The sequence below is a fragment of the Cetorhinus maximus genome, chromosome 21 (genome assembly GCF_964194155.1).
Source record: "Cetorhinus maximus chromosome 21, sCetMax3.hap1.1, whole genome shotgun sequence".
In the NCBI taxonomy this organism is placed as follows: Eukaryota; Metazoa; Chordata; class Chondrichthyes; order Lamniformes; family Cetorhinidae; genus Cetorhinus; species Cetorhinus maximus.
Genome location: NC_135899.1, coordinates 77168109 through 77176785, shown reverse-complemented (window position 1 = coordinate 77176785; position 8677 = coordinate 77168109). Strand labels below are relative to the sequence as shown.

Below are 8677 nucleotides of genomic sequence, written 5' to 3'. Positions count from 1 at the left end.
AGACAAGGAAAATGTGAAATCCACCCCCTCCCCCCTGTTTATTTTGGGAATCTGATCCCATCTTCCCTCTTCAAGTCCCAGAATGGGGTCTGATCTTTCTCCAAACTTTGCATAACTGGTTAGACCTCTGCAATCCCCACTATTTTAATTTAAACTAAAAGACCGGAAAAATTGGTTTTAGGCAAATATTGAGAGTTTGTACTTGAGTACTTAACAGTGTAATTTTCAGGTGGCTACTCTGAAAGGAAAGGCTTACTTGAAACATAAACAATTTGGACAAGATAATTAATTACTCCGTGCCTGTCACACTCTTTGTTCTTCCCATCCTTCAGTCAGCTCCTCTCCAGGCTGCACTTTCATTGTTCCCTCTGGCAGTTTCCCAGCCCTGACGGTATTTTCAACTGTATTCAATTCCTTTACAGGTGCACCTGTTCTGTGAACACTGTGGGTCCCAGGCACCATGCAAGTACAGCCAAATAGAGCAGCTGTGGCTCAGTGGGTGACACTCACGCCTCTGAGACAGAAGGTTGTGGGTCCCGAGTTCTGCTCCAGAGTCCTGGAGCGCAATTTTAGCACTGAGGGAGCGTTGCACTGAGGGAGTGTTGCACTGAGGGAGTGTTGCACTGAGGCAGTGTTGCACTGAGGGAGTGTTGCACTGAGGGAGCGTTGCACTGAGGGAGCGTTGCACTGAGGGAGTGTTGCACTGAGGGAGTGTTGCACTGAGGCAGCGTTGCACTGAGGGAGCGTTGCACTGAGGCAGTGTTGCACTGAGGGAGCGTTGCACTGAGGCAGCGTTGCACTGAGGCGCGTTGCACTGAGGCAGCGTTGCACTGAGGGAGTGTTGCACTGAGGCAGTGTTGCACTTAGGGAGCGTTGCACTGAGGGAGTGTTGCACTGAGGGAGCGTTGCACTGAGGGAGCGTTGCACTGAGGGAGTGTTGCACTGAGGCAGTGTTGCACTGAGGGAGCGTTGCACTGCCAGAGATGCCTCCTTTTGGATGACCCATTGCAATAAGGCTCTCTTTGTGCTTTAAAGTCCATGTGAAAGATACCACATCACCATTTGAAGAGGGGCAGGGAAATTGTCCCTGGTGTCCTGATCAATTTACCCCTTAGCCAACATCCATATGGTGGATTGTCCAACTGCTGTTCGTGGGACCTTGCCAATTGCAAGTTAGTCACTGCATTTCCTACATTACAACAGACTACATTTCAAAGAAACTTCATTCATAGAATCGCAGATTGTTACAACACAGGAGGCCATTCAGCCCATCATGCCTGTGTCAACTCTTTGAAAGAGTTATTCAATTAGTCCCACTTCCCTTCTCTTTCCCCACTCCCGGAAACCAAGAACTGTGATTGTACTCGAAAGAGTTGCAATCTGTGACTGTTGATAACTCAAAAGAATTTTGAGGTGTCAGCTGTGGCTCAGTTCATAGCACCCTCACCTTTGAATCAGAGGGTTGTGGGTTCGTGTCCCACTCCCGGAAACCAAGAACTGTGATTGTACTCGAAAGAGTTGCAATCTGTGACTGTTGATAACTCGAAAGAGTTTCCCTTCTCTTTCCCCATTGTCCTGCAAATTCTCCCCTCTCAAGTATTTATCCCATTCCCTATTGAAAGATATTGTTGAATGTAATTCCTTTCAGGCAGTGCATTCCAGACCTCAAAAAAATGCTGCGTCAACATTTTTCCTCATATATCGCATTTAATCCTTTTGTCAATTACCTTAAATGACTTCTTATTGCCTCTGGAAACCGTTTCTCCTCATTTACTGACTCAATCAAAACCCTTCATGATTTTGAGCACCTTTATCCAATCTCCCTTTAATCTCCTCTGCTTCAAGGAGGACGATCCCAGCTTCTCAAGTCTCTCCACATCACTGAAGTCCTGCACAGCTGGAAGCAATCTACTCTCTTTCCCTTTCCACAACCTCGTCATAGCCATCCCGAAAAACGGGCCCAGATTGGAGCAGCTGGGGCTCTAACCAATGTTTTATAAAGTTGTCATCTCTGCTCTGGCTGACTGGCTTCCAGTTAAGCAAAGCCTTGGTTCTTAAAATCCTCATCCTTGCTCTGATATCCCTCCATGGCCTCACCCCTCCCTATCTCTGTACTCTCCTCCAACACTCCCAAGATATCTCGGCCCCTCCAATTCCGGCCTCTTGAGCTTCACTGGCTTTAATTGCTTCACCACTGCTGGCCAGGTCTTCAGCCTCCACAACCCTAAACTCTGGAATTCTCTCCCTAAGCATCTCGGTTCTGTCTAATCTCTTTCCTCCTTTAAGACGCTCCTTTAAACCGGCCTCTTTGGCCAAGGTTTTGACTGTCTGCCCCGATACATTCTTATGAGGCTCGGTAGGAAATTCTCTTTACTAGCAGCCCTGTGAAGCGCTTTGGGGGGGTTTTAATCACATTAAAAGTGCAAAGTAAATACATTTGCTGCTGCTTTTGTTGGTGTTTTAAACTCTTTCCCACTGTAATCAATGCTTCCGTGTATAAAGCCAAGGATCCCATATGTATTTTAACAGCCTTCTCCCTCCTATCTTTAAATACTTGTGTATATTCAGGTGCAGGTCTCTCTGTTGCTGCACCCCCTCTTACACCGTACCATTCAGTTCATATTTGCCTCTCTTTGTTCTTCCTATCAAAAATGTTATCACCTCACGTTTCTTTGGGTTTATTTTAATGTGCCACATGTCTGTCCGCCTCACCAGTTTGCTACTGAAGTCTGCTACTGTTCTCCTCACCATCACGTTTCATGACATCTTCAAAAAACTTTGAAATTATGCCATGGCTGCCCCAAGTGCTGGTCATAAATGTATATCGAAAAGGGAAATGGCCCTAATCCACGTTCCCACTCAGCCACACTGCAACCTGCAAGGTACCACATGGGCCTGCATGGTGCAAAAAGCAATTAAAGGGACCATGCACTGAAAAACCTGGTGAAGTACAACTAAATTTAAAAGGTCTTAATACTGACCCCCAGGAAAACACTATTGTACACTGAAGAACACCTCTATTCTCTAATTTCTGTCCCTGTAGCCTATTTTTGTACCCATTGCCTCCCATGGACTGCAAAGTGTTTTGGTTTGTCCAGTTATCATGAAAAGTGCTATATAAATGCAAGACTTTCTTTCAATGAAGATTGAGCTTTTTGCAGTAAAATTTCGGCAGCTCCTGGTTGATGCGCCTCCACCATTAAACATGATTCAAAATGCAAAGCAATGCCGCCCTCGAGTGGTATAGTGAAGCTACTACAATCCAAGCAGTTGCTGTGTTAAAAAAGACTTGAATTTATATAATGCAAAAAGAGCTAATGCCAGAAGAACTCTACCTGTAACCTAAGATCCTGTTCAACTTCACATTTCTGGCTTTGTATTCTATCCACTAGATAGAAAACCAAGGATTCCATTTAAATAATAAAAAAGCACTGAGGATCTGCACTAAATGTTGGATGAAAGTTTGTTGACCTGATATGTTAACTCTGTTTCTCTCTCCACAGATACTGCCAGACCTGCTGAGTTTTTGCAGCATTTCCCGCTTTTAGTTGAAGGATTCTGTCCGCCTTATTATGATGACAGGTGCAAATTACTAAAAGGGAAACATTAACTTTGTATTTGTACTAAACTTAGCTAATGCCCAGAAAAGTAATGGACCAGAACATCCCAGGAGTGGTAATCACCATCAGATTGCCACTCCGCTGCTTTTTACTTACCTTAGTTGGGAGTTGCACATTTCCCGCCCGGACTTCCGGCCCAGGCCAGATGAGAAATGTACAGCGCAACAGCTCTGGACTCCTTCCAGTGCAGGACAACAAGGTCAGGGGGGTATGAATCCATGCCACCTTTTCACAGCACTAGCTGCCGTAAAGCTGGTACAGTTAAAGGTCCCAGCCACTTTGAAAGCCAGGGAGAAGGTAAGTGTGTAAGGTAAGAGGGTGAGGGGGTAGGGTGATCAGTGGGGAGGAGAGTCGGGTGGTTTGGGGGGTAGGTAGTTGGTAGGGTGGTGGTGGTTGCCGGGGGGGGTCGGGGTATAATGTGGCTGTGGGGTTCAGGGAGGGGCAGTCAGTACCTAAAGAGTTAGAGTTACCTAAGAGTTAGATGTGGTTTCAATCCTTCTAACCTGTCCTGGGTAACTATTCAGCTAGGAGAGTCGGAACCATAGGAAGTCTCTGATTTAAATCGTAGTATTGGATGGTTCCCTGTGCAGGGTAATTGCCCATCAGAACTCTGAGCTTCCCGGGCAATTCCCGTGCAGTTCTTGTCTGGGGACCTCCGGGGATCCCCCCGTCGCATCTTCTGGGGTATCTCTGGGGTACGACCCCCTGGAGATCAGACGTTCTGGGCCAATATTTCAAACATATGGCAGTGTGGTGGTTATATTGCTGCACCAGTAATCCAGAGCATGAAAGGTCAAATGCCATCACTGCAGTTTGAGGATTTAAATTCAGTTTTAAAAAAATAAAGAAATTTAAAGCTGGTATTAGTCCCAATCACTTAGAACGGACTAATTCATGCAAATTAGTTTTGCCCATTATATGCAATGGCCACATGCAATCATTTAATAGAGTCACACTACTACAGTGCGCAACTATTACAGAGAGTATACTGCACATGAGCTTCCTCCCATCTTACTTCATCTCATCCGCTAAGCATATCCTTCAATGACTTTCTCACTCATGCTTATCCAGCTTCCCCATAAATATGTCGATATTATTCACCTCAATTCCTGTTGGTAACGGGTTTCACATTCTCACCACTCTCTGGGTAAAAAGGTTTCTCCAGTGAACAGGGTCGGGACCCGCTCGCCGACACGTAAAATGACGCGTGGTGACATCGGGCGTGCGTCCCGACATCACCGCGCGTCATTCAGATCTTGAGTTCAGCGGGCGCGCACCAGAGTCGGCTACGCGCCTGCTCCTGTCTAACCCCCGCCCTGCCGATGGGGAGAAAATTCTCCCCGATTCCCTATTGGATTTATTCGGGACTATCTTATTTTTACAGCCCCGAGTTCCAGTCTCCCCCACAAGTGGAAACATCTTCCCTCCTCCCACCCTATCGAACAAACTCCAACGAGAATGCTGTAGATCGAGACTATTCTGCAATGCATGTCGCTTTTCAAAAGCTGCACTCAGTGCTTAAGTACAAACTGTAACCACACACCACTTAGAGGGCTTTCATACACAGAAGGTGAATAAACATTAAGGAGGTGTTCTTTCCATGTGTTTGTTTTCTTATTCACCTCAATGAGGTACGATGTAGTAAGTACGCACAAGTGTTCAGTGCTTAATTCATTGTGAGCATTAGGACACAGTATCAAGCACCTTTGAAACGCCTTATTGTGAATGGATAATGGTAAGGCAGATATAGGGCACAGCCTGTTTTTAATATGGGCGTTTTAAGTGGTGAAGGTTGAGTAAAGGTGACCGTAAAACAGTAGTATTGTTATAAAGACCCAACTTGTTTACTAATGTCCTTTAGCGACGGAAACCTGCCATCCTTACATAGTATCATAGGGACAGAAAGAGACCATTCAGCCCTGCAAGCCTGTTCTGTCGTGTGATTAGATCGTGATTGATCTGCTTCTTAATTCCATCTACCTAGATAAATATTTCGAGTCTACAGGAGAAACGGTGCAGGGAAGGCTCACAAATAATAGAAAAAGACACTCAGCAGCAGATTGGAAGACAAATTATTTTATTTAAGGCAAAAGTCTCACACACATCATCGACCAGCTGATAGATCATATGTAGACACCTAGCTGCTTACTCTACAAGTCTCTGAGTTATGTTTAACCAATAAAATTGCAAAACCCACTCCCTGAACAAAAATCATTAAATCCTCATATTAAAAACGGGAGGTATCGGCCAGTGAGCTGAGCCTGCCCACCAGTTAACATCACAATTATAAAGCCAACGCAGAGAGGGAAATTCCTTTATAAACATTGGTTCAATTAAAATTGGTCTCGGGTTGAAAGGATAGAGCTGCCTCTTTTCACATTATTCAGGCACTGCTTCAGCACCAGGAAGGACAGAAAAAAGGTCGGAGAGACACCAGTCAGTGTATGGATATCTCCCTGAGAGAGAGAGGACTGAGAGACACCAGTGTACAGATATCTCCCTGAGAGAGAGGGGACTGAGAGACACCAGTCAGTGTACAGATATCTCTGAGAGAGTGAGGGACTGAGAGACACCAGTCAGAGTACAGATATCTCCCTGTGAGAGAGGGACTGAGAGACACCAGTCAGTGTACAGATATCTCCCTGTGAGAGAGGGGACTGAGACACACCAGTCAGTGTACAGATATCTCCCTGAGAGAGAGGGGACTGAGAGACACCAGTCAGAGTACAGATATCTCCCTGAGAGGGACTGAGAGACACCAGTCAGTGTACAGATATCTCACTGAGGGAGTGAGGGACTGAGAGACACCAGTCAGTGTACAGATAGCTCCCTGAGAGAGAGGGGACTGAGAGACACCAGTCAGTGTACAGATATCTCCCTGAGGGAGTGAGGGACTGAGAGACACCAGTCAGTGTGCAGATGTCTCCCTGAGGGAGTGAGGGTTTGAGAGACACCAGTCCATGTACAGATATCTCCCTGAGAGAGAGGGGACTGAGAGACACCAGTCATTGTACAGATATCTCTGAGAGACTGAGGGATTGAGAAAAGCAGTCAGTGTACAGATATCTCCCTGAGGGAGAGAGGGGACTGAGAGACACCAGTCAGTGTACAGATATCTCCCTGAGAGAGTGAGGGACTGAGAGACACCAGTCAGTGTACAGATATCTCTGAGAGAGTGAGGGACTGAGAGACACCAGTCAGTGTACAGATATCTCTGAGAGAGTGAGGGACTGAGAGACACCAGTCAGTGTACAGATATCTCTGAGAGAGTGAGGGACTGAGAGACACCAGTCAGTGTACAGATATCTCCCTGAGAGAGAGGGGATTGAGAGACACCAGTCAGTGTACAGATATCTCCTTGAGAGAGAGGGGACTGAGAGACACCAGCCAGTGTACAGATATCTCTGAGAGAGTGAGCGACTGAGAGACACCAGTCAGTGTACAGATATCTCCCTGAGGGAGTGAGGGACTGAGAAACACCAGTCAGCGTACAGATATCTCTGAGAGTTTGAGAAACTGCAGTTGACAACAACATTTGCCTTGGTGAGACTTGTGGGGGAGCACAGCTGTGTTTAATATTCCTCGAGGAACCACTGACCCCTTTAGAGTGCCCAGCTTAAATGTCTCCATTGACAGAATGGATAAGGGAATGTTGTAAGAACTATCACCCATTTGTCTATTAATCCAACCAGGAGCAATTTGTAAGCTAGGAGATATTTGACAACAGAAGCTCATCATCACTCAGTGATCCTACAGTCTTCCTGCTGCACCCGGCAACTGTCTCTCCAATGACCCATGGACTTTGCCTCCATTCCTCTCCTCAGAGTTCCATTCCATGCACTGACTACCCTTTAAAGAACTTCATGACCTTAGGCTCATTTTTTAACATTTGTAGTATATTCTGGAATTTTTTATGTTGTTTATAATCTTGTTCAAGATGCTTTAACGTTTGGAATTTTATGGTAAATTTAACTCGATTTTGAAATTTGAGTCATGTATGTGTGTTGAGTTGATATGGTGACCGATCAGTTATAGAGCTGTGCTAGAAAGGTCAAGGGGTCGAATCCCACCAGGGTGCGTTGTGAAATGGAATTCAATCAATCATTGAATTGGAACTGGACGCTGACCATGGAATCTGCTGGATTGTTCTAAGATCCCAGCTAATTCACCTCATGCCCTTGAGGGAGGGGAACCCATCACCCCAATTCAATCTGATCTGCGTGTTGCCCAGTCACATGCTACATGGCTGAATCATAATGCTAACAGGGACACTAGGAATGGGCAATAAAGATTGGCTTTGTTAACATCACTCACATCCTAAGACGCAGTGGAATAAAAATATATAGACAGCAAATTTAAAAAAAGGTAGCCATGTTGTGTTTCCTGCGTGTTTACCCCGATGAGTTTGCTCAGGGGAAGTTACTCCTCATCCTTCATGTGCAGCGCCAGGGAGCAGCCATCTTGGATTCTCTTCGCTGCAGTGTCTGCTGGGGCTTCGCTGCAGTGTCTGCTGGGGCTTCGCTGCAGTGTCTGCTGGGGCTTCGCTGCAGTGTCTGCTGGGACTTCGCTGCAGCGTCTGCTGGGACTTCGCTGCAGCGTCTGCTGGGGCTTCGCTGCAGTGTCTGCTGGGACTTCGCTGCAGTGTCTGCTGGGACTTCACTGCAGCTGCTGGTAGCCTTCGTCATGGAAGAATTCTTCCCACTCTTGGATTTCAGTCGTGATTTTTCCAAATCCCTCATTCAAGAATTCCTAAAAATGAAGCAAAGCAAAAACATGGCTGGTGAGGTCCCTTCCGGCAGCTGATGGTAAAGAGGGCACCTGCCCGGTAACACTCCTGCTTGGAGTCTGATTCTGGCAAAACTGCAAATCACTGCACATTCAGCACAGGCAACGGGTGATGCACTTAGACTGAGACTTACGGCTTACACTAGGTGATTATTCGATCTCCTGCTCTCATAACACTATTTCCACCACATACAGTAATAGGGAAGATGGTGGCGGAGTGGTAACATGGCTGGACTAGTAACCCAGGGGCTCAGGCTAATGCTCTGGGGACA

The 8677-nt window shown here is 46.3% G+C and overlaps 2 long non-coding RNA genes across 2 annotated transcripts in view; both read right to left on the bottom strand.

Annotated features, from left to right (window-relative positions):
• Positions 1 to 5680: 5680 nt before the first annotated feature.
• LOC144696023 (uncharacterized) lies at positions 5681 to 6603 on the bottom strand. The gene is made up of 2 exons (XR_013580057.1): positions 6370 to 6603; positions 5681 to 6091 (listed from the first exon to the last, which is right to left on the bottom strand). It is a non-coding gene; the product is annotated as an uncharacterized LOC144696023 (long non-coding RNA).
• Positions 6604 to 6685: 82 nt separating this feature from the next.
• The window catches only part of LOC144696021 (uncharacterized), a 157833-nt gene continuing 155841 nt past the window's right edge, over positions 6686 to 8677 (bottom strand). The window contains exon 4 of the long non-coding RNA XR_013580056.1: positions 6686 to 8369. This is a non-coding gene — a long non-coding RNA (uncharacterized LOC144696021). The remainder of the gene's footprint in view (positions 8370 to 8677) is intronic.